This window comes from Mytilus californianus, unplaced genomic scaffold (assembly GCF_021869535.1).
Source record: "Mytilus californianus isolate M0D057914Y unplaced genomic scaffold, xbMytCali1.0.p SCAF_9, whole genome shotgun sequence".
Lineage (NCBI taxonomy): Eukaryota > Metazoa > Mollusca > Bivalvia > Mytilida > Mytilidae > Mytilus > Mytilus californianus.
In genome coordinates this window covers 16,552,474-16,580,171 of record NW_026262745.1, presented here as the reverse complement: position 1 = coordinate 16,580,171, position 27,698 = coordinate 16,552,474, and the positions used below count along the sequence as shown (strand labels likewise).

Here is a 27,698-nt window from a genome sequence, read left to right as displayed (position 1 = left end):
ATTATTCTAGGGAGGGATAACTTAAACTTCGTAAAAAAGTACCCTGAATAAAACAAAAAAATCGATTTAAACTGCTTATGTATCTGCTTAGTTACTTAACGAGTTATACAGTAAGGTGATTTAGAATATTATTTAAACAACACATAGCTGAGAGGGTGATAGAGCAGATTGTTACCCCGAGAAAACATTGTCAACTGAGGCAAAGCCAAGGTTGACAACGTCTTTTCGAGGAGTAACAATCTGCTCTATCACCCTCTCAGATATGTGTTATTTAATTTATTAATATACTGAATGTTCTGTTATTACTGTCTATTGAATTTCAAATTCCAAGTAATAAACTATGACGTATTGTACGTAACAACCATCCGTATTTAATAAAGCACACACTTGATCAAGCGTCTCCGTGAAGGGTAATAGAGTATTTACCATAGGATAGAGTAAAATGTCTCTCTCGTATTAACCTATCATAATCTGACATTTTGACATGAAGTATAATAATATTACTTATGCGATAAGCGGATGGATAAGTCTACTGCACTGTCTGATAAATTTCTAACTTTGATTAAGTTATATACAATGTATGTTATATATTTGTTTATTGTGTTGTTCTGTTGCGCCTCTGTCCTAGATCTAGGGGGATGGTTGGGCGCCCGCCAACATGTTTAGCCGCGACACATTATGTATGTGCCTGCTTCAAGTCAAGAGCCTGTAAATCAGTGGTTGTCATTTGTTGCTGTATATCATATTAAATTTTGTATGCCCCACCTACGATAGTAGAGGGGCATTATGTTTTTCGGTCTGTGCTTCCGTTCGTTCGTTCGTTCGTCAGTCCGTTTGCTCGTCTGTCCCACTTCAGGTTAAAGTTTTTGGTCAAGGTAGTTTTTGATGAAGTGGAAGTCCAATCAACTTGAAACTTAGTACACATGTTATCTATGATATGATCTTTCTAATTTTAATGTGGGGCATCCGTGTACTATGGACACATTTTTGTGTTTTGTTGTTTTGAACATAAATCAAGCCGTTAGTTTTCTAGATTGAATTGTTTTATATTTTGTCATTTCCGGGCCTTTTATAGCTTCATATGCGGTATGGGTTTTGCCTATTGTTGAAGGCATAACGGTTACCTACACTTGCTAAATTCTACATTATTTGGTCTTTGGCGGAGAGTTGTTTCATTAGCAATCCTACCACAATTTCCGTTTCTACCGTTTTTGTGATTTGAAGCGAGAAAGATCAATGACAATTTATGGCTGCTAAAGGTCAATCCGCAAATATCAAATGCATAGTCAGAACAACTTCATTTCATATAATATGATAAAAACATTTTTTTTCTAAAACGACACGCTAAGCTGGTTGTTTTTTAAATGTGACAGCTCGCAAGATAAAAATCCAAAGATACTTATATATATATATATATATTACAATCTGGACACAATAATCAGCCAAGGCCGACATATTTTTGGCCTTATCATGCTTCTTGCTGGATGCGTATCGGAGAAACAGTAAATATATCAATTTCAATATCTTTGGTTTAACTCCGCTAACAGTCGGGGATCGAACCCTTGTTCTCCCGTGCGACATGCATGCTACATGTGCTAGTACGGACCACCGAAGCAGTTTAAGTAAGGAAGAATAAGAAAATATTTATCTGAATTTTAAAGTGCAAAAATAAACGATTCATGAATACATCATTATTGATATTTTAGATAAAAACGACTTTTTATGGACTTGACAAGGCATTTACCTTGAATTGCCCGTTTCATTCGCAGTGGAATATAAGAGCAAAAGACGTATGCAATATATCAGACAGGTATCTTTGTTTATACGATGCAAATAAAATGCTGAACGTTGAAGCATGCAAAGACGAACCACAGTTGGATGCGCCTGGTAAGTATATTTCTTCCATGTACAGTTGTGTTTGATTGAATTTTCAACGCTACTTGATAGAGTATGTATTTTTCTAAATATAATCAATATTGAGTAAAGTAGTCTTTTATATAATTACCGCAGTAGACTGTTCGGAGTGCTTTAATTTGAGTTTGACATATTGGAATATAGTTCTTCTGCGAATTTTGAAGGTTTCAAAATACAAATAGTTGGAAGTTTGGAGGGTGTACAATGTGATACTGATCGATACTAACCTTTCAAGTTCTGGACGAATGGTAGTGGCCTTTGCAAATACGAAAAATCATTATGCAATGGCGAAGGACAAGTACCATTTTCTTCGGGTACAAATAAAAAAGACAGAGCGTGTAGATGTGATTACACAGAAGGATATGATTTTGTAGTTACACCAAAAAACACGTGCTACTGTATACCGTCTAAAGAAGACTGCTCTTGTTTCATCAGAGAGTGTCCCAGTGGATTTGTTCTCTCTCCAGGTATGCTCAATATTTGAATAATAGGCAACAGAAGGGTCCATATGATCCAATCTAGTACATCCATTATGAATATACAAACAATGAGAAACAACCTGAGGAAATCCCATAAACTCAGAACAGAAGGAGATTATGTGTGTTGACATGGGTAACGTATCCTGCTATGCATACATTACAAATAAGACGAATACGGAATAAGAAAGATTTCATATAAAAAAATTGTAAACAATCGGTAAATACATTTCAAAACACTTTTAGTATTTTGGTATATTAAATTGCGTAGAACACAAAAACATGTCTTTCGTGAGTTGGAACACAGACACATCGCATCATTCAAATAATTTGTGATGGTAACCGTGAAACTTGAGAAGTGTTGATGTCAGTTGTTCTTCGTCGTAAACCTGTTGGATAAATAGTTTTCTATGTTAGAAACACTCCCTGTTAGATAAGTCTGTATATCAATATGATAAAATTGAGAATTGAAATGGGGAATATGTCAAAGAGACAACAACCCGACCAAAGAGCAGACAACAGCCGAAGGCCACCAATGGGTCTTCAACGCAGCGAGAAAATCCCGCACCCGGAGGAGGTCCTCAGATGGCTCCTAAATAAAATTGTGTACTAGTTCAGTGAAAATGGTGGTAACACTAAACTCCAAAACATATAAATGAACTAAAATTAAAAAAACATACAAGACTAACAAAGGCCAGAGGCTCCTGACTTGGGACAGGCGCAAAAATGCGTCGGGGTTAAACATGTTTTGTGAGATCTCAACCCTCCCCCTATACCTCTAGCCCATGTAGAATAAATAAACACATAGCAATACTCACAGTTAAACTCAATTTAAAAGAAGTCCGAGTCCGATGTCAGAATAGGTAACAAAAGAAACTAAGCAAAATGACAATGATACATAAATTAACAAAGGACTACTAGCAGTTACTGACATGCCAGCTCCAGACCTCAATTAAACTGATTGCAAGATTATGTCTTCATCATATGAAAATCAAGTACAGTCCCTCCCGTTAGGGGTTTAGTATCATACAATCATAAAATATATGAAAAGAACATACCCGTATCATGCAAGCAACTGGTTTTAGAATAATAGTGTTTATTTCTGATGCAAAGACCCTATGAGTGAATCAATATTAATACTAAAATATGCAATCCTTAATGACCTGAAAACAGTATCGTAACTATATCCTTTCCGAATAAGTCTGTTTAAAGGTTTGGTTAGCTTTTGAGGTGAATGCCGACATTTTTGTGCTTTGTAAAGAATATTACCATAAAATATTGGATGTGAAATACCTGAACGTATAAGATGTCTACATGTTGATTTATATTTACGAATGATGTCCTTGTATCGATGATAAAATTTAGTAAATGTTTTGACTAGTTTGTGATAGCGAAAACCCTGATGTAATAATTTTCAGTAATACAGAGATTTCTTTCGTTGAAATCAAATACGTTGTTACAAACACGAACGAATCGAACAAGTTGAGATAATATAAACACCATAAGATGGTGACAAGGGAACGTCACCATCTAAAAATGAATAATTAACAATAGGGAATGAAAAATCATCTCTTTTATCATAAATTTTGGTATTAAGCTTCCCGTTAACGATATAGATATCAAGATCCAGGAAAGGGCAGTGTTCATTGTTAGTATTAGCTTTATTTAAAGCCAGTTCGGCAGGATAAATCTATTTAGTGTAGATACTGAAGTCGTCATTATTGAGAACCAATATATCATCTAAATATCTAAAAGTGTTATTATTATTAGATGTTGTTTCGATTGGTCTTTGCTGATTTTAGCATGCCGGCGCGTTACATATCAATTCAGGCCCTATGATGGGACTAAGAGTATATCGCGTTAACATGTATCAATTGTGTAGTTGATTGTAACTGATTGTCCAATAGCTCTACGATCATGCTGAGAGTATGTTACTATTTTTTCAAAATGTTTAACTGCATAGACATGATTAATCTTTTAGATTCTTATCTTCCCAAGTAAATTAGCCTATATTTGAAAACGAAATTAAAATTCTGTATGAAGCCACAGCCAATAACGCCACACCAATATGATCAAAGCTCCCTGTTGAAGGCCGTACTTTGACCTATAATTGTTTACTTTTTATACATTGTGACTTGGATGGTGTCTCATTTGCACTCATACCACATCTTCTTATTTATATATATATATATATATTTTTCATTTAATAAACTATTCACATCTTCTAATTTATATATACATATTTGTCATTTAATAAACTATTCACATCTTCTTATTTATATATACATATTTGTCATTTAAAAAACTATTTAAGTGTTCCTGAATAATTTTTTTAATGCTATTGGAACAACAAATAAAGTAAAGTTAATCAAACGGTGTTTTTCAGATTTTAATTGTGCAGCAGTGGAAGAGTTGCTAGCAAGTTCACAGTGTCCCTTAAGAACGATTAGCGGGTAAGATTACTTAAAATATTTATTAATTTGTATATCAATATTAGACTAATCCCGACACATCTCGTATCTACACAAAGTCAAGCCATCCTGACCATGTGTAATTTGCTATTGTTTGCACTTTTTTTGTTTCTAGGAGAGTTCGGTTGTCTAGAGTTGATATGTACACCAATGTCCAAGGTAAGGAAAGGGTTGAACGCTTAAAAACATGTAACCCGCCACATTCTTTACGTGCCGGTCCCAAGCCAGGAGCCGGTAGTTCAGTGGTTGCCGTGGTTCATGGCTGTCATATTTGTGTTTTGTAAATTGTTTTGTTATAAATTAGGCCGTTGGTTTTCTCGTTTAAATTGTTTCACATTGTTCATGTCGGGTCTTTTTTAACCGACTATACAGTATGGTTTCTTTTATTGCTGAAGGCCGTACGGTTGCCTATAATTGCTTGCATCCACTTCTTTTGAACTCATTGGCAATCATAACACATCTCCTTATATTTATAATGTTCTGTATTATTGTATTCTACTGTGTTTTTTATAATTCCTCATTTCTGTAGTTGTTAAACAACATGCCAGTAATATTTTACAGTATTATTATTCCTTTTATTCATGAGGCATATTTGTTTACGTATTGAACATGAAAAAAAATCAATACTCTTAAGATGAACAGTGTTCGTTATATAAGATTCATGTATTACACTCTAAAAATTTCAATTTTCGAAAGGTATTCGGAATTTCTTTATTTGAAAGAAGATGAAAGAAGAATGCAAACTCATTTCCTAAACATTGAGATAAATAATATGATACGGAATTTCACAACTTGATTGATTATTAATGTTACATCTTGTAACGTTGGCTCACAAAAGCTAAGAATGGAATGAATGCAGGGAAAATTGTACGTAATGTAAAGGAAAAATTAAATAAGATACAACGGATGAAACATATAGGTGAATACGGTCACATTCTTTTTTGGTTCTTTATTTAATTGTTTGTGTGATTCAACGTATATTTCATCAAGTCTTCTTTGTGTTCAATATACTTATGAGTTCTAAACCAATTCCGACACGTTGAGGTTCTAATTAAATTGATTAATTCCGACACGTTGAGGTTTTAATTAAATTGTTCAATTCCGATATTTTGAGGTTCTAATTTAATTGTTTAACTTTTGATTGAAACTTGTTTGAGGTAGAGATAAACAAAATATGGCGATATGGTTACATTCGTTAGATATATAAATTAAGTACTGTAGTTTACCGATGTTCAAATTTTGGAAATTGACTAAGAAAAAAAAAAACACGAGGTAACGAACAGAAAATTCAGGGAATCGCATGGACTCCAAAAGGAGCGAGACGGGAGTTGTTGACAGGGTAAACGTCTCCTGCTATGCATGTATCACGTACCATGTCAATCCACACTCAGTCATAAAAGAAACGAACGATACCAAAAGGATATTCGAACTCATAAGTCGAAAACAAACTGACAATGCCATGGTAAAAAATGAAAAACTACAACTGTAACTTTGAGATGGAGAACAGCAATAAAAGCACTGTTCCTTTGCTTTTTTATGTTTCATGCTGTGCATGTACAGATTTTGTGTCCTGGATGGATGCCCCATATCCTTTCTTTTCTATTAAAACAAAACAACAGTTCACAAAAAATAACATAGAAGACTGAGCAACACTCGCACCGAAATAACCTGGGTTGATCCTAGGTGGTCCTGCTCCACTTGTGGCACTCGTGGTGTTCCAAAATGTCACAATCGGGAATAAGACACAATTGGTAAAATAACAGACCAGACGACTAAACTGGTTTCTACAGATCAAAGACCACGAAAACATGTCACTAGTGAGTTGAGATACCGACACATCGCATCGATCAACCAATTCATTATGGTGACTGCAAACCTTATGAAGTGTCGATTTCAGTCGTTGTTCCTCCTAACTATGGTGGAGCAGTTTTTTTTTGTAAGGTGCGAACCCCTGTTTATGGAGTCAGAATAGTGTGAACATGCACGAGCGTATCGTGTTAGCTGAGATATGTAAACGCAATACGATGGAGCAGATGGTAAATTATTCATCACGCTTGTCATATATATATTCTAGTTTGAAGTCGTCCATATGTGCCAATATTTAGGAAAGGATTAAGATATGAAGCACACCTTCTACTTTCGATTTTATCCGTAATCACAAGTTCATTAGGATATATGAGATGTAAGCACTCATTGAGGCTTAGAAAATGATTTGATATATCTGCGAAATTGTAAATATTTGATTGAAGATTTTGGAGTAGATAATCCGAATTTGTAAGAATCCACTTCTGATTAACGGGTTCCTGGACAGCATCAATTTTCAAAAAAAAGTTTTTACTTCCATAGCCAATTCAAATAGGCTTGAACCATCTTGCCCAAGAGAGCCGTATTTATATATATATATCGAATTTGTCTAATTGAAACAAAAAGGGCTTTCACAACATAAATGAAAAAAGTTATTCAAAATAAAAAGGAAATCTGATATTAAAACAACTATGGAATTTATAATTGTATAACATAAGGTCAACCATAACTGATTATCTTATAACCAAAAACAATTTTGTTCTTTCATGCAAGTATTTAAGGTGTTGACATCAACTTTTAGAGTGAAAAGAAAGAAAAAAGACGGTATTTATCAGTTAGTCGATAACGGGCAACTAGACGCATCAGTATTTGTTACAATCAGAGAGGTTTTTAAATGGAATGTATTTTTCAGGTTTTCCTTTATATGAGTTTTTAAAATATCTTGTAACTTTTATCTTTAAATATAGTATTTTGTAAAAAAAAAAAAAAAAAATTAAGCGTTCTTTTAACAAAATTCAAATTAATAAATTCAAAGTTACCAAATGAAATAATTTTGATATGTAATGACTTTGACCAACATTTATTTCATAAATCCAGGGTTTTAGTACATTCTAGTGACTGGAGTCCATTTGACAACTCCATAATTAAATAAATGAACAATTGATAAATTTTGTGATCCGCTCCAACTTAACAACAGAAACTGACATTATCAAAATTCTTTATTTTTTATTGACAACATAGCTATACAATACAAGGACGTGTTTTTTTCAAGAAACAAGTGGCATTCCCATGGGTACAATCTGTGCTCCTCTTCATGTCGATTTCTTCTGTTATTAATTTAAGAAAACATTCATACAGAAGCTTTTCGTGTCGCTATGAAAATGATGACCTCTCCCCAAATAATTTAAAGTTAGGTGCCTATGTTGAATGAATTTATCACATCGAACCTAAAATAGAAGCTATAACGGAATACTCAATACAGTTATATCTTCCCCATATCTTGACTTGCATCTAGAAATTTACAAAGAGGGTCGATTGGCATCAACTCTTATTGACAAAAAAGATAATTTTAATACCTAATTGTGAACTTTCCATTTCTATGTAGCAACATTCCAGCAACACCTGCATCTGGAGTATATATCTCCCATTATGTTTCGTTATCTGTCATGATTTTCTTGGTAGAGTGCTATTGAAGCAAGGGTTCCAATTTGTGAAGTTGAAGTCATCCCTTTGAGAAATTACGGACGCCATCACGAGTTGGTTGACCGTTATTGAACATCGGTAAACAAATGTCGACTTATTGATCGTATTGTTTTCATTTTTTATAGCACTGGGTTGATACCTCTGCTGGTGGACTATCAGTTCCCGAGGGTATAATCAGCTCAGTAGTCAGTACTTCGGTACTGACATGATTAATAACAAACCTTTCCTTATATCGTCCGTTAATAAATTTGGATTTTGTTAAGAAACTATGGTCTCCCTATGACAAAATTGCCCTTACATGGTTTTGTTTATTATGTTTGGTCATATAATTTTTGAACTGTTTCAGTTCTTATACATCCTTGGCTTTCTAATATACAGCGTTCAGCGTTTCGTTAATAAACTTTGAAATTATAAGAAACTAAGGTTTCAATTCCCTCAGGCAAAGTTGACCTTAGTTGGATTTTGTTCTTTTTTAGGTCCTTTTTGGTGATATAGCTCTTCAACTGTTTCGTTCGTATACATCCTTGGCTTTCAAATATTCGGCTTTGAGCGTTCCTGAGGAAGGTAAATCCAGAAAAGCGTGCAATTTATAACGTGTTGTTTTCATTTTTTATTGAGCATCTGTTTCACAGATGCAGACGAATATGTTCCAATCGTCATAACAACAATCAATCTCGTCCGCTTTTCCTCTACTGTGAAATCACCGAATTGGATTTATCCAGCAATTTGTACTAATATAAGCAGCACGACGGGTGCCATATGTGGAGCAGGATCTGCTTATTTTCCCGGAACACATGAGACTTACGAGTTTGAGATTTCGTTTGGTATCTTCCGCCTCTCTCACTTATCCAAACTGTACTTGTTCAAATTTGATGAAGAAAAATGTAAAAAAAAAACAACTAAAAAATGATAAGATAATGTTGTATAGAACATTTATATGCTACTATGTTTCTTTTAACATATTATTTACAAACTGGTCACAACAACATATATATAAGTGCCTATAAATTGCAACATATAACATACAAATCTATTTAAGTGTAGATTTATCAGCACAAAGATTAATTTAATTACACAAATAATGTTATTAATTCCCTGACAATGTAATTTTAACACACATTTTAGTAAAAACTATGTAAATATTAAAATGTTAAAAATATTTATCATGCGATAAAAACAAAACAAAACAAACACAATATTTTGCTAGACAAACTAGCTTCATCATGCTTGCATCTATCCAAGGGAAATTTGGTGCAGATAAGAAACTTTTGCAGCTTAATTTAGAACTAGTTTTACTGCATAAAAAATGAATGTGATTCAAGATTTTTGTTCGATTTACAAAATATGTTATTGAAGTAAGCAAAGTTTGTAATGTCCATTGGCCAATATTACAGAGATATAAAAGACGGTGCCACATAATAAACTCAACCTTTATCTTTCCTGTACCTTTTTCCGTCTTTTACATTTTGACCATCAGGGTCTAAGGTGGTGGATCCAAAAGTTGTCTCTTCTCCTCCTCGCCGCGATACCCAATCAGTGTTCACTTCTATTATTTGAAAAAATAACTTTATAAATAAGATGTTTCGTTGAGCGGAGATGTCTTGTAAGGGGACAGTGTTTGTTAGTTTTGTGCAATTATCGATGGTTATTTATCCTACTTAACAGTATACATATCTCAAAAAACTAACACTTATGAAAAGATATTGGGTGCATCTGTTACAGGGGCGATAACCCTTCTTCGAGTTGTATTCTTAATGTGGTGAAATTGATAATCAACATGAAAACGCATGATTTATGTTAACGCCTAGGCAATGGATTCTTAGATACTTGTCGAATGATTCAATCAGGACTAACAGTCCGTAAGCAGCGGCGCCGATTCAGTTTTTGTTTTATTTGAATCTTATTTTACCAATGTTTTATTGAAAAACACCTGTTACATACAACTCTACGTTGTCCATAGAAGCAACTTAGCGTACCCGTATAATTGCACATTCACATTTGGCGGAGAATTGCAAACGAATTAAAAACCCTATTTACCAAAATTATGTACCGACTTTATCTATTAATCGTACCATGTATAACAATTTAATTCATTAGAACTACACCTTTTCATTGATCCCATTCGGTGCCACCGTTTTTAATTTTCTTATCCAAAAATCTTTCCTGAGTGATTCTCTCCTCCCTAGACCAAGCAGTGTTGTGGTCTACGATGGTAATAATCAGTCGATTGAGATTACCTATGTACGGCTAGGGGATCGCAAATATCGACTGAGAGGAAGGTCTGGCTTGCATTGATAGTCACTACGATGGCCGTTCTTACGTTTGTGAAATGGCTGTTCTGACTCACTAACGTACTGTTCACTACATTTATACTATACAGTATTGGTTTGCAGATCAGACATCGTTTGTTCCCACATCCCTTACAAGAGTCCACATACGGAGAGCCTGATTTAGATGACAGCTCTCAGCAGCAAGTCTTTGATATATATATATATATATATATATATAAACGCCTAAAAAGTGTACACAACAACACCAATAACAAAAAAAGGAACTATAAATGTAATTATTTATAAATATTTCGGATAACAGATATCCTTCATCAGTAAATATGATTGTGATGTTGAATGAATCATATACCAGTCTACTTAGATTAAACTATACAAATCTTGAAATTTATACAATAAAAATGTCAAACCGAACATCAGGTAAGACGCTTGCACAATTCTAAATATGTGTTAAACACGACATAGGTGATATGACTAATTACAACAGAGAGTTCAAATATATGCTTTAAATAAAAATAAAAATGTGCGATATGAACTAGCACAATTCTAAAGCTTTAACGGTGACGACAGTTATGATGTTACAAGAACGATTGCGTCAATAAGAATTCCAAATAAACAGCACTGAACGATCTAAATTTGTAAATATCTGAGTAGTTGCAACAGAGTCTGCGTATTTAAACATCGCAAACAAACGGCCGTTAAAATATAATGCTTAATTTTTTGAGGGATGTAAAAGTACCAAGCCACGTTCAACTAGTTAACCTTAGTCAAAATTTATTATTATATTTTAACGGCCGTTTGTTTGCGATGTTGTAATTAGTCATATCACCTATGTCGTGTTTAACACATATTTAGAATTGTGCAAGCGTCTTACCTGATGTTCGGTTTGACATTTTTATTGTATAAATTTCAAGATTTGTATAGTTTAATCTAAGTAGACTGATATATGATTCATTCAACATCACAATCATATTTACTGATGAAGGATATCTGTTATCCGAAATATTTATAAATAATTACATTTATAGTTCCTTTTTTTGTTATTGGTGTTGTTGTGTACACTTTTTAGGCGTTTATATAATTTATTTATTGTGTACGTGTATCGTTACTCGTAACGATCCAGCGCCCTCGTGGGAAAAATTGTTGACTATTATTCAGACGTTTTATATATATATATATATATATATATATATATATACAGCACAAACAACATTTTCCAAAAGACCAAAAAAAGTGAAAAAGTATATTTTAACAAAACAGAAACGGTATTTGGAAGGCCATATAATTTACCTCAATTTAATATAGACTCTTGAATTTTGAATTTATGGCCTTCCAAATACCGTTTCGATCCCTAACATCACTGAAGAGACATTAATTGTCGAAATCCGGATATGGTGTACTAATTTTTGCACCTCTTCTTTGCGGTATACCATCTTTTCTGCAAGTTTATTGTTTTCTGTTTGGTATTAGATTTATAAATTTTAAAAGATCCATTTTGTAACATCTTGTGATCCGTTTATTTGGCAATCGCCAATGGCAGTCAGCAGGGTTTAAGAACATCTGTTGTTCGACCTGTTAGTCAAATGCGTTTTGTTAAAATATACTTTTTCACTTTTTTTGGTCTTTTGGAAAATGTTGTTTGTGCTGTATTTAGACCCCTCTATCAAGAAATTTGTTTTGCATGCACACGTATAAAAATTGCGGTTTTTATCCAACGCAATCATAGGTTTGAACGTTGTTTTCAATTTAGACTTGTTTATATATATATATATATATATATATATACGTCACAACATGCGACAACTTTAGAGCAGATTTTTTAATTTTTAACAAATTGTTTGATAAGAATCACAAGTTAACACATCAAATGCTGATGATAAAAGGAAGTGACCATAACGCACTTACACGTGAACTCGTGCTGACCCCGAAAGATCAGTGACCAATAAGAAAGATGTAATCCAATCATGCACTGGTCATAAGTGAAATTTCTCTGCACGTGAAAACATGTTATCTAATTTCAACAATTTATCGTTTGATTAAGTAGGACACTCTGACCCTTTTACCAGACTAGAGACATCATAAATTTACAGTATAAATAGCTCACTCTTTATTTAAGTCTTAGTAATAAACAATTCAAACAGAATTATCTTCTCTGCTGTCTTAAATTATTTTATTCGGCTTAATTTTCAATTAGCAAATAAAATTGGTTATACTTCCGCAAATTTGCAGATTTAACATTGTTGTGCTGATATTTAGAGTAGTTATGAATATAATATGTGTTTTCAGCCGTGTATCACCTTTACTGGTGGATCCAATGGATGGATCTGTCGTAGAGTTGTCACTTGTTTAGACGTACTAAAATAATTATTTCTGTGACTGCATCTTACGATCCTTTAATTACGACAGATAATTTAGCTATATCTGCAATCAATTCCATCTTCATGCCTAATATATCATGTACTGTGTTACAACTCTAGATTCTACTGACGATGAAAGGTAACACTAGGCCACCGAAAGCCGAATTTTTAGTTCAGTCTAGGTGGCCGAGTAATCTAGAGCGCTGCATCCCAATAGTATGAGTTCGAATCCCGGCGAGGGAAGAATAAAAATTTGCTTCCGCAAATTTGCAGATTTAACATTGGTGTGCTGATTGCACAACGCTACTAATATAAGATGGTAATATACGAAGATGTTGTTATTAAAACACGATTTTATAACAACATCTTCGTATATTACCATCTTATATTAGTACCGCTGTGCTAATCTTTAGACTTATATAATTGTTTCCTTATCTGCGCTGTTTCGTCTATTCTAGACGATCCGGTACATATTCAATTTTCTGGTTGGCCCTTTTCATAGACTTCTATAGATATATACATTACCTACCCGTATTTTGAAATACTTGGTTTGTTTGTAGCATTTTTTGTCTTAATGTTTTAACATCGTTCTTTTAATATTTTATACTATATTACAAGTGTGGACACAGATCAGTGTGGATAGTATGATTGGATGTTTGACAGTGTTTTATATGACAAAAGGAGTTCTATGTTTTATGTTTTCTATGTATTAACTGTGTTGCACAATGACAACCAACATGAGCATTAGGGGTGTTGTTTATGTAATATTTAGTTTTTTATGTTCAACACGGGCATGGAAGAGATACTAATTGCATTGATTACCAAATGATTATGATAGAATATATATGTTCCACATCTTTGATTTTGGATACATTTTGTAGCTAGGAGAGGAACACATAATAGGTTCATTTTTTTCTTAAGGGGACAACCATTTGATATTCTGGGGGGGGGGGGGGGGGGGGGGGGGGGGGGGGGGCAGGAGGATTTGTTTTGGATCGGTTATTTATTTTTGTAAACTAAGAGGACAGATTATCTATTTTCTGCACTATTGAAGCAAGATTTTTCATTTTCATTAAAGCAAGGGACTGATTATTTATTTTCACAACTATATTTATAATATTCGAAAACATACAATTTTTAAATTATTTGTTTATTATAAATAATTCATGTATAGTCAAGTCATTATGTACCATTTAATCAGAATTAATTATTACTTTGCAGAAATGAATCTTCTGTATCCCCCAATGCATATACATGTATTGCATACATACACAGTATTAAAGTTTGGTTGTAACTAAGGCTCTTTTAAAAGTATTGGCAAACATGTTTTGCCGAGCAGAGCGAGGCAAAATTTTTTTTAAGGGTTTTTGAACCGCTGAAGGCCCAAGAAGCTATAGAACAAATGATGCAAAATCATGCCTTCTGGGTGTTCCCCAGACCCTTTCTTAAACTGAAAATGCAAGTTCTGTTTTAATAATTTTATGACAATATTTTGGTCTCAAAGCAAAATCACGTTATAGATTCAGTGTAAGACTTAACTTTCTAGGAACAACATCAAAAGACAAATATGCATGATAAAGCAAAAATGTAATTCACATAGTTAAGTCTGTGGCTGCTGTGTTTTTTTAAACTCATGATCAAGTTAATAATAAAATTACTAAATTACAAAATGAATGCAACACTAACAGAATACAGAAGGGCAATCAATGAACAAAAGACAAATAAATAAGAAACATTGATCCCGAAAAATCAGGGGCTACGTCTGAGGGAGAACAGAACTTGCTTCTTGCAAGGCACTCACGGTGAACACAATTTGATATTGAGACAAGCGTTTAGTTTTGAAATTTCCTACATGAGGCATTTGTCTCAATGCAGTTACGGCCCTGATTTAATAAAAGTGAGGTAGGTGTTCCTGAGACAATTAACCTCAAGTTAAATGAAACCAATTTTCTGACATTTCAAGTATATTTAAATAATATTTATACTTTTATTATTAAAAGAAATGGGAAGTGTTTCCCGATTTTTGTTTGATAAAAGGAGGAATTTATGAAGAATCTGGTGCCATCTCATACTTTCGATTAGACCTGCTGAGTTATTTATTTTCAATACATTGCAAGTCAGGTAATTTATTTTCAAACTACCACAGAACAAACCATTTATTTTTGTGATTATCAAGGCTGAGTTATTTATTTTCAAAATCCTCCTGGCCCCCCCAGAATATCAAATGGTCGTCCCCTAATGTGATTTTTTTTATATGGGAGATGGTATCTGAGAACATGTATTTGCTTACTATTTGTATGGTTCTATTTATATTACTTTGTGGGGGATTGTTAGTATCATAAGTAAAAGATTTCGGTTAAATGTGGAAATTGTTTCTCAGTTTAGAAGACATTTAATGTTTTTTAGTAATGACAATGCCTGACATGATGATTGGGGCTAGATGAGCTAGAAAGTTAATTTCTGTTATTTTTTATTAATTCTTTGAAAATATCTCCTCCAAAGCTGGTCAAAGCAAAAAAAAGTTTTGACCAGTATGAAAATGATATCAACAAAAGAACCTTTGTGAGCATGCTTCAAAGACTCATAACTAACTACAGAAGTCATATGATAAAATGTCAAGCGGATATTATGAACATCTACTTAATATGTCTAAATATCTAAAAAGTTTTAGTATTCAATATGAAAAAGCTATTGCAAAAGTATTCTCTTTTCAGTTTATTTTGTTATATGGATACAAATATAAGTGATACCAATACAGTAAGGCAGTTTTGTTATGGTATGAAAGTGTAGTAATTAACATTTACTGTTAATTCACACAAATTAAGAAATAAACAAATGAATGATAAATGTTGAACATGTACAATGAAATATATTTTAGAAATCAATTAGGCCAGATAGGCCTTATAAATTTTGGTCTTTTTCTTAACATACTGAATGACCATTTACACTCAGGACTGAGTCGCTAGTAGGCAGTACAGATGTAAAAAAGTAAAGTGTAACAAAAGAACCTAGCATCATATTGCTAGTAGCGCCAGTAGCATTGTTTGGTGAATTTGTGCTTTATTTTTTTAGTTTGGCTAATGGACAAAAAATGTTTGGTTCAAATCTAAATAAAATGCTTTTATCTCCCTATTACTTACATTGTAAATAGAATGGATACCACTTTGACAATTCCTTGTACATGAGAGTTGTCTGTCAAATCTTTATTTCACAAAGAATGAATTGCATAACAATGAACTGAGCTCAAAGCAAAGCACTTTAATAATACACTTAGACAATGAGCTCAATCCAGTGATATACTTTGTACTACAGGTCCTTCCTGAACATCCTACTGGCCAAAACCATATCTCACAAACATGCCATACTACATGGTTGGATCAGAAGTCCTGAAAAAGACATGAACTTTATTAACCTATTTTAAATATATACACCGGTTAAAACTTTAACAAATTTGTGGTAAAATCATTCAGTATCTAGCAACTATCAATCACTTCATGCACAAATTGATATAGGTTGAGTACCCCTCTGTCAGAAATAAGAACATACCTCCACCTAATTTTAGTTAACTGATGAAGAAACATTCAAAACTATAAAATGTTATCTAATAGACTAGCTGCAAATAATCCCAGTTTTCTAAAATGGTAGATGGACCTAAAACTCAAAAGATTTTAAACTATGCATTTTAAATATTGCAAATATACATGCAATAATAATAATTCTCAAAAATTCGCTATATTTTTCCTTATTTTGTCTTTTGTTCAAGACTGTATATTGACCTCTAGATGTCTTTCAATTACATCCAGTTTGGCGTGGGTTGATGTTTGATTGTTGTACATGTTATATATTGACATGGGATTTGTTTATATAAATTAGGCGTGAAATAATTTTGGTTAACTGAAATCCTTTAACTTAATTCCAAATTAATGTTAATACTGAGGGAAAAAATTACATTGCTAAATAACCACTTTAAAACACATGCAAACTTTTTGAGAGGAAGTCATAATGCATGTAACATCTATTAGATCTTTTTTTAAACCATTCTAAACTACTGATAAGTGATAAAGTTTGTTAACTGTTACTTACCTTCAAAAAGAGGGTTGCTTTCACTTTACTACATATACATATAAATATAATCAACAATACTGAGTGATAAATAGAGGATTGTTTTGTAAGAATAGTTGCTGAAATAAGCAGGCAATATTCAAAGTAGAATAAAAAATATTACAGGACTGTGTTTTAAAGTAATAAGCATTGTGCAGGGCTCACGTTACCATGCTACTGGGACGACAAAGTCGCTTTACCGGTCGCCACTTGTCTTTGAACGACCTTCAAAAGCGAAATCTAGTCGCCCTGTTGTTTACGATACTCAAATTCAGTGGCTTTCATCATCGGCAATATTCAACATTTACCAAGTCGATGAAACAGCAATTTTTCATTTGAAAGTAAAGAAATTCAAAGACATAAACGATTTATTTTCTTTAGGAGGTTAAAGCATTGATTTTAAAGTTGGTTGCATGTTATTTTCATACAGACAATTTTTTTATCACTTCTGGTACTTGTTACTCAAGCGTAGATCAAATCATTCTAACTTTCGGCAAAATAAGCTTGTTACTTCATTAGAACGTGATGAAATTAAAGATTTCTTGCTGTTGTGCAATACACTGTGCTGTTGCGCAATACTTAGTAAATCTGTCGTCAGACTATAAACAAATAAAGTTCAATTAATTCCCAGTCATATTAGAAATTTATGAAAATGTAAAGGGAGCTTGCATCAATAGATATAAACAATTCACTTAAGTTTCATGAGAATTGCTGACAGCATTTTTGAGTTATTGTCCGAAAACTGGAAAATCACCCCTTTTTTAATGAATAAAACCCCATCACTCAGAAATGTAAAATTTATAAAATTCTAAACGGAGCTTACATCAATATAGATATAAACAATTCACCAAAGTTTCATACAAACTGCTGAAAGCATTTTTGATTTTTGTCCGAAACTGGAAAATCCCCCCTTTTTTCATGAATAAAACCCTGTAACTCAGAAATGTAAAATCTAAAATATATAAAAATCGAAAGGGAACTCATGTCAATAGATATAAACAATTCACCACAATTTCTTGCAAGTTGGTGAAAGCTTTTATTGTCCGAAAACTGGAAAATCTCCCTTTTTTTAATGAATAAAACCCCATAACTTAGAAACGTAAAATCTAAAATTTATAAAAACCGAAAGGGAGCTCATGTCAATAGATATAAACAATTCACCAAAGTTTAATGCAATTTGGTTAAAGCGGTTTTGAGTTAATGTCTGACATGTTAACGACGGACAACGGTATACCATAGTACGTCCCGTAAACGGGCGTATAAAAATGACAGGGTGTCATACCACACCAAAACCTTCTGAAGGAAACACTAAGTTGGCAAACAAAATTTTTTTTTTTCATTGACAACCCTGTATAACCTTGCAGCAGTATCAAGTCTACATGCATTACCTTGTATATTTCATGTACATTGAACTTAAAATTATGTGGTCATTGTCAAAATTAGTTATGTCAGTTATAATTTACACATTTACTGAAACAATACCAGAGAAGTGCATGTACAAACTTTTGAATTTGATCTGCAAACTGGGAAAGCCATCCTTTTTTATGAATAAAATTCCACAATTTATTAAATTGAAAGGGAGCTTGCATCAATAGATATATATAAACAATTAACCAAAGTTTCATGACAAATGACAACTGCTTAAAGCATTTTCGAGTTAATGTCAAAAAACATGGAAATCCCCCTTTTTGAATGAATAAAACCCCTTACATTGTAACTGGATAATGTAAATTGTAAAATTCCAAAACAATCTAAAGGGAGCTCACATCAATACATGAACACAATCCCATATAACTCTGAAACAGGAAACCTAAAATTTATAAAATAATCAATTTACAACAGTTTCATGCAAATTGGTGAAAGCGTTGAAGAGTTAGTGAACAAAGCTTTTTTTAGAGTTAATGGGCGTTAACATGAAAATCCCCCTTTTTTAATGAATAAAACCTCACATTTTGAAAATGTATATTATAAAATTCCTAAAAATCTAAAAGGAAGCTCATGTCAGTAGATATAATCAATTCACCAGAGTTTCATGCAAATTGGTGAACTATTACTGAGTTAGTGAACAACATGCTAGAAACACAGATCAGGGCAGACAGACGGACAAAGGCATACCATAATATTTCTCATGAACAGGCGTATGAAAACTGCAGGGTACCATTCCAGGCCAACACCCGCTGAAGGAAACACTATAAGGGAGCTTCCTTTCCATTTTTATGGGGGGAAAAAGGGGGGGGGGGGGGGGGGGGGGGGCTAGGATGAATATTTTGTCCTGCATTTTTTTTTTTAAGTTTGAGATGTAATCTGTCCTGCCTTTTTTTCTATTAGTTTATCCCGACTTGTTTTAACATAAATTGTCATCCTGCCTTTTTTTTCATATTGACTCATCCTGCCTTTTTTTTCATATTGACTCATCCTGCCTTTTTTTCAAATTTCATCCTAGACCCCCACCCCCTAAAAATCAAATGGTAGCTCCCTAAGTTAGCAAACAAATTATTTTATTTTACATTGACAAACCTGTATAACCTTGAAGCAGTATTAAGTTCATGTATTATCCCGCATATTATTACATGTACATTGAACTAAAACAAATTGTGGTCATTGTCAAAATTATAATTTAGTCTACTTTTCCAATGCTTTCAATTAAAGATTAGGGCATTTTTGTCATTGGAATTGAGTTTTGTAGTCGGAGATTACTCTAACCTCCAACGACTGTTTTGCGACACCAGCTAGGGCAGTGGGACTTCAGCTGGTCCCATATCAGATAGATGATATTTGCCCGTCCAAAGTGGATGTGCTGCTTCATTGCTTCTGGAGGCGACTGGATCCATATAAATCAAGCCTCAATTTATTCATTTTTCTCTTCATTTAAGTACGTTTGATCAACCTGCCACCCATTATCTCCTCATATTTGGACAGTTTTCACATTGACCCATCAATACTGGTATTTTAGAGGGTATGAATGCCCTTTACCGTCAGGAGTCAAACAGTCAATTTGGCTACCGTTAGTGTCAAATATGTTAACATTTTACTGTGATTCGTCAACATATCCTTATCGTGATTCATCAGAGGTCTCAAATAATTATCATTACCATTATTTTTGGGAAAAAATTAACGTGATTCATCAAAATCTGTCAATTTTTTTAACGTCTTAAAGAAAGTCTTCATTTTATAGTCATGCACCAAAAATTACCGTTAACGTCATCTGGCAAGATTTTTTACCCTTATTCGTCATGAAGGTACCACCATTACCACCCTCATTTTAACTTTCACTTTAAAAGAATGTCACATGACCAACATTATGGGAACTGATTTATGCAAATGACCCTTATCGAGCCTCAATTAGTTCATTTTTCTCTTCATTTAAGTAAGTTTAATCGACCTGCCACCCGCTATTTTCTCATATTTGGACAGTTGACACATCAATACTGGCATTTTAACTTTAACTTTAAAACATTGTGACTGACCAACAGAAAAAGTAATTTACAATGCATTATGAGAGCTGATTTATGAAAATGACCCTTATTCAATAGGAAAACATAATCTAACACCTCGTTCATTTATGATGCAATTAAGCTGAATGGCCGAGTGTGTTCAATTTGAAAATAAAAGAGTTAAAATGCCGGAATCGCAAAAACAGATGTTGGACATTAATCTCGGACTATGAGTACGAGTTTTGGGCAATTTGTAGGGGTGGGGGGAGGGTTCAAGGGAAGCAAATGCTCTTTAAATTATGCATGTTTCAAAAATTGGGGAAAAATTACACAGAGTTTTGAGTCATTTTTATATTCATTAAATAATGACTAATAACATAAACGGTACCAATTTTTCTGCACCAGATGCGCATTTCGACAATCAATGTCTCTTCAGTGATGCTCAAGGCTAAAATATTTGAAAATCTAAAGCTTATTAAAAACATGAAGAGCAATAAACCAAAAAGGACAAAAAGTATAGCCAAAGCTGGGCAAGGAATCAGAGCTTTGTATGAGGGAGATACATTCCTTAATTTTAAATAATTTCCAAAATTTTGTAACAGCAAATTTTATGTAGACTTACCTTCTAATTCTATAAAAAAAAAATCACAACTACTGAACAGGAACAATCATGGTACTTTTTTGTCTATGAAACTACACTATGACATCTTATCTGCAAAACCTACAAACAGACACAGAAATATCATCAAATAGTGAAATATAAGATTGATTGCACCTTGTATGGATAGTTCCGACACGTGTTACATGGGGAGCCCGTTTGTTTACAAATAATAACGTCACGTGATCACGCACTGACCGACAATTCACAAATGCATAACCCATTTATCTTGCGGACATGTAATGGGAATGTGCACGGTTATCAAAAACTACAAAAGTATTGCATGTACAGTTAATGAAGAAGTTATTTCATCAACCCACCAAACACAGAACATTTTAGAAACGTTTTTTAAAGGTTTCAAATAAGTTAGTGTCGAAAAAACGTTTAAGAAATGTTTTTAAAAGGTTAAATTGAAACGTTTTCTGTAACTATAGTAGAAATGTTTCTGCAAACATTTTTTAAACGTAAAAAAAACATTTTTTCAAAAATGTTTTTGATGAACATAAATAATACATTTTAAAACAACGTTTTTAATTTTGTTTTTTAATAATGTTTCAAAAATGTTTTTTAATAAGTATAGAAAAACTTTATAAATCATGTTTCCCATATCACCGCAATATTTTTGTTTTTAATAATTACTTTTAATTTTTAATTTACAAAAAGTCATCTTCTATCTGTCGATATGATGATATGTTATGTCATAAAAAATAATTCTTGTATTCTAATAACTGGTTTCTTTTCCGTAGAACCGGGAACCAGTTGTAACTTATTAGTTAGTTTCGTATTTTATTTCTATATTTCCATTTATCGCATCTCTAAAGTATTATCATATTCGAAGATAGACATTTTAATTGAGAAAATGTATTATTTACGACAATAATTTGTATTAAAGCAGAATTCTTCATTAGATAAAATTTGTTCGAAACTTCCGGATACTCTCACCGCCTTTTTTAAATTGGGAAAACAACGACACTAGACATGATAGAAGATCAGTTCTACAGAATAGCGTTCAGTCTATGAGGTATGTATAAAATCAATAAACATTCGCTGTATTTTGTAGAAATTGAGACAAATTACTGCATTATTTTCTCCATGACATTCGTATGATTTGCATGAGTCTATTTACATGATTAACAGATTTAACTACTACAGTACAGGCAGAAATTCACATTCACCACTGCATGATGCCATCACGTGTCAATTTGTCATGCCTCGTGGGCTACTGGTCTGACTTTTACACGAGTTAAATAAAAACAAGCCTCCGAAGACAGCATAATTAATCATTTAAACTACCCAGAGCGTAGTCAAATAATAATGACGTTTTGTAAGGCTTTCTTATTTGACAAAAAAAATGTGGACGCCCTCCTCCAACTTCGTATCAACAGCAAAAATCAAAAATATCCTTTCAAGACGTCATATTTTTTTTGGACTACCCATAGCCGTGCTGCCAGTGCTGGGCCTCATTTTACAAAATATCTTATATGATTATGTCTGACTAAAATTAATTGTAACTTGCCAGTCATGAACAATTCAGTATTACCACAAAATGTAATTGCATTTGATACATTACACGATAGAAACATATTGATAATAGTTAAAAAGAAATCATAATCAAATGTTATAGTAAATAAAAGTATTACGCAAGGGCACCTGACGAGGATGAACGGCCTTGGTCGAACTTGACCTGAATGATATCCGAAACACCAGGTGTAATATCATCAATTAAAGAAATTCATATACGACCAGTGTTGATTACCACAGATCATTTACGTTGGGAAAATCCTTTCAAATAAATAGATGTATAAAAGTTTATAATGTAACACCAGAACAATCTACCGAGAAAAGGTCAAATCAGATTTTAACAGTTAAAGATAATATATATTAATTTAAAGTAAATATATATAAGCGAAACATGCTATATATATGAATAAAAAAATCATGCATTAATAGAATAAACCTGTAATTGAAGACAAACATTCAAATGCATATAAAATTGCATATAACGTATACACAGCGATACATGGAAAATCATTATAGAAACTCGATACGGACAAGAAATAAAATAAAAACATTAATAGGTTTTGCTAAGATTGGTTCATGGACACGATTATTTATAAAACAAATATTTGATTTCACGAAAAATAAATAACAACGGGACTAAATTGTAATTTTGTAGGTCCAGTATTTTGTGTCACAGGGTGGTCACAGCCCTTCAAACTGTATAGGAAGGATGATGAAGAAGTGTGGCACTAATCAGTTATGGACCAAATACAGTCTGAAGGGGCAAAAGGGAAAAGAGGCATTCACAGGTCACCCTTTGTGCAGGATAATCATGAGTAAGTTGATTAAGAAAATATGTCGAACATTTAAAAGCAAGTGCCATTAATATAGATTGGATTTTTTATCTGACTTTAATCTCAAAAAGAATTCATATGATGAATATGAATATAATGTTTCTCACTTATTATTTTAGGTAGAAACAGAGTGCAAAGTTACATAAAGTTATTATATATATATATATATATAAAAGTTTAAAGAAGTTAAAAATAATAATGAAATATATCTTTTTAATTCTGTAATACTTTTTCAGAAAGTTGTACAAGAGTGTTCCCAAAATCCAAGGTTTCCGATATGGAGGGAGTCTTAATTGACTTCCTAAAATAGGCCCCACACAAGCCAGGAGGACCAAAATATAAGGTATTTTTCAATTGAATAAAATATCTTAATATATGTTTAAGTGGAAGGTTTTATTTATCTAAAAGTTTATTTTTGCAATTTGAATATCTATACACAAATTTCTGAGCCACTTATAGCAATATAACATTTGCCAACCATGCAGAACTTCTGTTTATTTAGAGACATTAGAATAATACATTGTTATGTTCTTGACGATGGAATGATTGTCTTTATCCTGCAAGTAAAACATTGAGATTTACATTTGTAGCAATTGCTTTTGACATGTAAAATATTATTTATGTTTTTTGCCTATCTTAATAATTACTTGGATTGCAAAAAATAGCATAATTTCCCCTTTATAGATTTAATGAAATAGCTTGATTAAAAGGGAGTACAACAACTAACTGGGGTTAAGAGTTATATGCTAAACAGTGTACTTGGGCGTACTGATCTCGTTAACAAATTGCTTTTGATCATTTCAGAAACCTGTAAGAAAAGGACAGACGATTGCGAAAGAAGAATTAAAGTCTGAACAAATAAATCTGTTTAAAAGTACATTGATTCTACTGATTTTAGTCCTGTCAATACTGGTTTTTTTTGTTGCAAAGTGATTAAAGATGTTTATAAAACTATATTCCAATTTCTGCAACAATTGAAGCTTTGGTTATAAACAAGATCATTGATTGAAGTTATTATGATAATATGTCAAATTCTCGGTTTAAGAGATATGTTATCTCCTTGTCAATGCAAGAACCTTATTGAATTGACTTTCAAGGTCACAGGACCAAGTTTAAACAGTTAGAGGTTGACAAGCTTTGCTTTGGCATAGTTTTTTTTATAAAGAATATCTTCCTTTAGAGCTTTGGTGTAATGATCAGTGTCGTCGCCTCAAGTGCGGAGGTTGCCGGTCGGAACTTCGGCCGGGCAAAACCAATGACAATAAAATTATTATTTGTTGCTTCTCCCCAAAATGAGTTAGAGCAAAGACTTCTTGGCCCGTAGTCAGAATAATGTGACATGTCATCCTGCAAACTTGCCTTGTGGGCTAGAACCAAAAAATCAGGCACAACATGTTGGTGTATTACAAGACAGGGTATTAATTTTTAATAATCATGTTCTCATCCAGAATATGCATCTGACTTGCCACTGGTCGTTAAAAAACCAACCATCCATCCAAGCTTATGGAGATGTTGCTTTTTCTTCAATTAAACACGTGCACAATCAATTATATATTTTTAAACCAAAGTAATGGTGGTCGCACTAATGCATCATTGTTACACAAATGTATTGAAAATGTTTGTTGGAGGTTGACAGAAACGTTTTTCATAAAACCTTATTTCAACGTTTTCTGAATGTTCCAAAATAACGTTTCTTCAAAATGTTTTTGAAACATTTATAAGAGTCTACAAATTTTGGTTTTTAAAACGTTTTAATAAAACATTCTAGAAACCAAAACAAAACATTTTTAAAACGTTTTTAAAATGTTGAATTGTTTGCTGGGAAATAGATAAGATTTTCGCTCATGACACAAATCGACTGGGTGTCATCGCCATCGGGGATAATTGATAAATGGGATTAAATTGACCGCCAAGAAGGTGTAGAGAACCACCTCTGGAGAACCTTAACATTAATAAGTAATACTCACCAAAATTTCTCTATAATTAACGCTATTTTCTGTTGGAAAATTTCAGAAAGAAGCTGATAAACTTATTTTGTGATACAGATTATTTTCTTGTTTTGGCGCGAAACATATTCTTACTGTTAATGCTTGACGTAACAAAATTTGTATAGAATTATATTTAACTAAAGCTCAGCGTAAATATGCAGAAGCATGACAATACATTAATGATAAAATGTGTAAATACTTCTGTAAAAGAATGTAATTTTACTTTACCAGTATACTTCACTTAGAATTACATTTGAGCGCAAGAAAATCTCTATGTGAATCGGCTGAAGGTTACCTCGGCTGAATCCCGGGGTCGAAGTTTAACATGTCAACGGAAATTTTTGCGTGTGCTTGCGTTGCTTTAGATCGAGGCCACAGCTTTTCAACCAATCGGGGAATGTTTACTTGGGGCATACATCTATTTTTACTGCAGGTTTCGACATGTTTAAATCGGGATTATAGAAAAATGGAATGTTGTTGGTAGATACAAAACAGAAAATGATGAACACTTTTAGCAAAAGATAAATTGGATCGGGGGTCTGTGAATTCACATTATTTGTACAACTCTCCTTACTCTTGGGAAGCGTGTGCTTTACATCGAGGCTTGCGTTGCTTTACATCGAGGCTTGCCTTGCTTTACATCGACGCCATAGTAGTTCAACCAATCGGGGAATGTTTATTTGGGGCATACATCTATTTTTACTGCAGGTTTTGGCATATTTTAATCGAAATTAGAGAAAAATGGAATGATGTTAGGAGATATAAAACAGAAAATGATAAATATTTATAGCAAAAGATGAATTGGATCGGGGTTCTGTGTATTCACATTATTTGTACAACTCTCCTTACTGATGGCAAAAAATGGAATTTCCGTGACCTAAATGGTTCGCGAAAATTAATATTTTTATATATATATAGTAATTAGAGAAAAGACTAATACACCAATTTTGGCTAAAGACGTGAAAAGCGATAAACATGATTATTATAATGGTAGGTATATCTTACGAATTAGAAATACCTTAACAATATGCGACATCTTTAAACAACTGTAGTTTACATTTCTGTACATCGCAAAAGACATTACTATTTCAATTTTATTTGTATGTTTTATTTATTACACATTTGACTGTAATAGAAGAAATCGAGACGATACCTAAGGGAGCATTTCAAAATCTTACGTCGAAAAAAATCACCACGGCAAAAAAAAAAATCGAAAAAACCTTTAAATAAACACAAAGGACATTCTACAAAACTCTACATTTTGTACATAGAAAACAACATACAAAATAATTTGAACCCCTCCAAAACAACTGGAATGTTCTCAGGTGCTCCGGAAATAAGCAGATCATGTACCACATTTGACATCCGCCGTCTTGCTCATGGCAATAATGCTTCTGCAATTTAGGTTATCCATCTGTCAGAATTCATTTTATCTGCCTTTTCATTTTGTTTGAATAATTTGATGACGCTGCATCCGTAAATTGCATGATATAATAATTTTAGAATATATAATGTTAAAGAATTTATCAACGACAAACAAAACAACACACACACACACACACACACACACACACACACACACACACACACACGTTTCTGATTATATAAGCTGTTTGTGGAATTTAAAATGAAATACATTTTAAATTTATAAAGTGACAGTTGTTACTTATTATTTTAAAATTAACAATATCGAATAAATGTCAATAAGAGCAGAAAATGTTTTGTGTTTAGAAGTTTTAACGAGAACATTGTTTTCATTTATAATAGTATATAAAATCGTACCATGTAGGCATTCTTTGTCTTTTGTAGTGCATTTAAGAAAACGATCTCATCTCCCGAAGACATGTGTTTCGATATTGGTTTTTCTTTTTATAGGTATAACTTCATTCAGTTTTATAAGCAAAAGCGCGTGTAAAACTTTGGATGATATGCTTAAATTTGACAGATTCTTTAAATACAATATACACATATTAACTGAATAGTTTATGTAAATTTCGGAAAAACCAGACCAAAAAGTAAGAGTTGTCGATAAATCACAAAATCAAACAAACTTGATAAATACGCAAAACAATCGATATAACTAACAAACGTTTTATCAATCAAGATAAAAAAGATGATGAAATAAATAGTCGATATGAAATAAATGCACA

General features: G+C 32.8%; 2 long non-coding RNA genes across 2 annotated transcripts; both read left to right on the top strand.

The window, feature by feature from the left end:
- The first annotated feature begins 1,712 nt into the window (after positions 1-1,712).
- LOC127715401 (uncharacterized) lies at positions 1,713-27,422 on the top strand. The gene is made up of 5 exons (XR_007988396.1): positions 1,713-1,887; positions 2,079-2,381; positions 4,777-4,843; positions 26,474-26,538; positions 27,358-27,422. It is a non-coding gene; the product is annotated as an uncharacterized LOC127715401 (long non-coding RNA).
- On the top strand, positions 21,965-24,439 carry LOC127715399 (uncharacterized). The gene is made up of 4 exons (XR_007988394.1): positions 21,965-22,227; positions 23,383-23,542; positions 23,797-23,903; positions 24,365-24,439. It is a non-coding gene; the product is annotated as an uncharacterized LOC127715399 (long non-coding RNA).
- Positions 27,423-27,698: the final 276 nt, after the last annotated feature.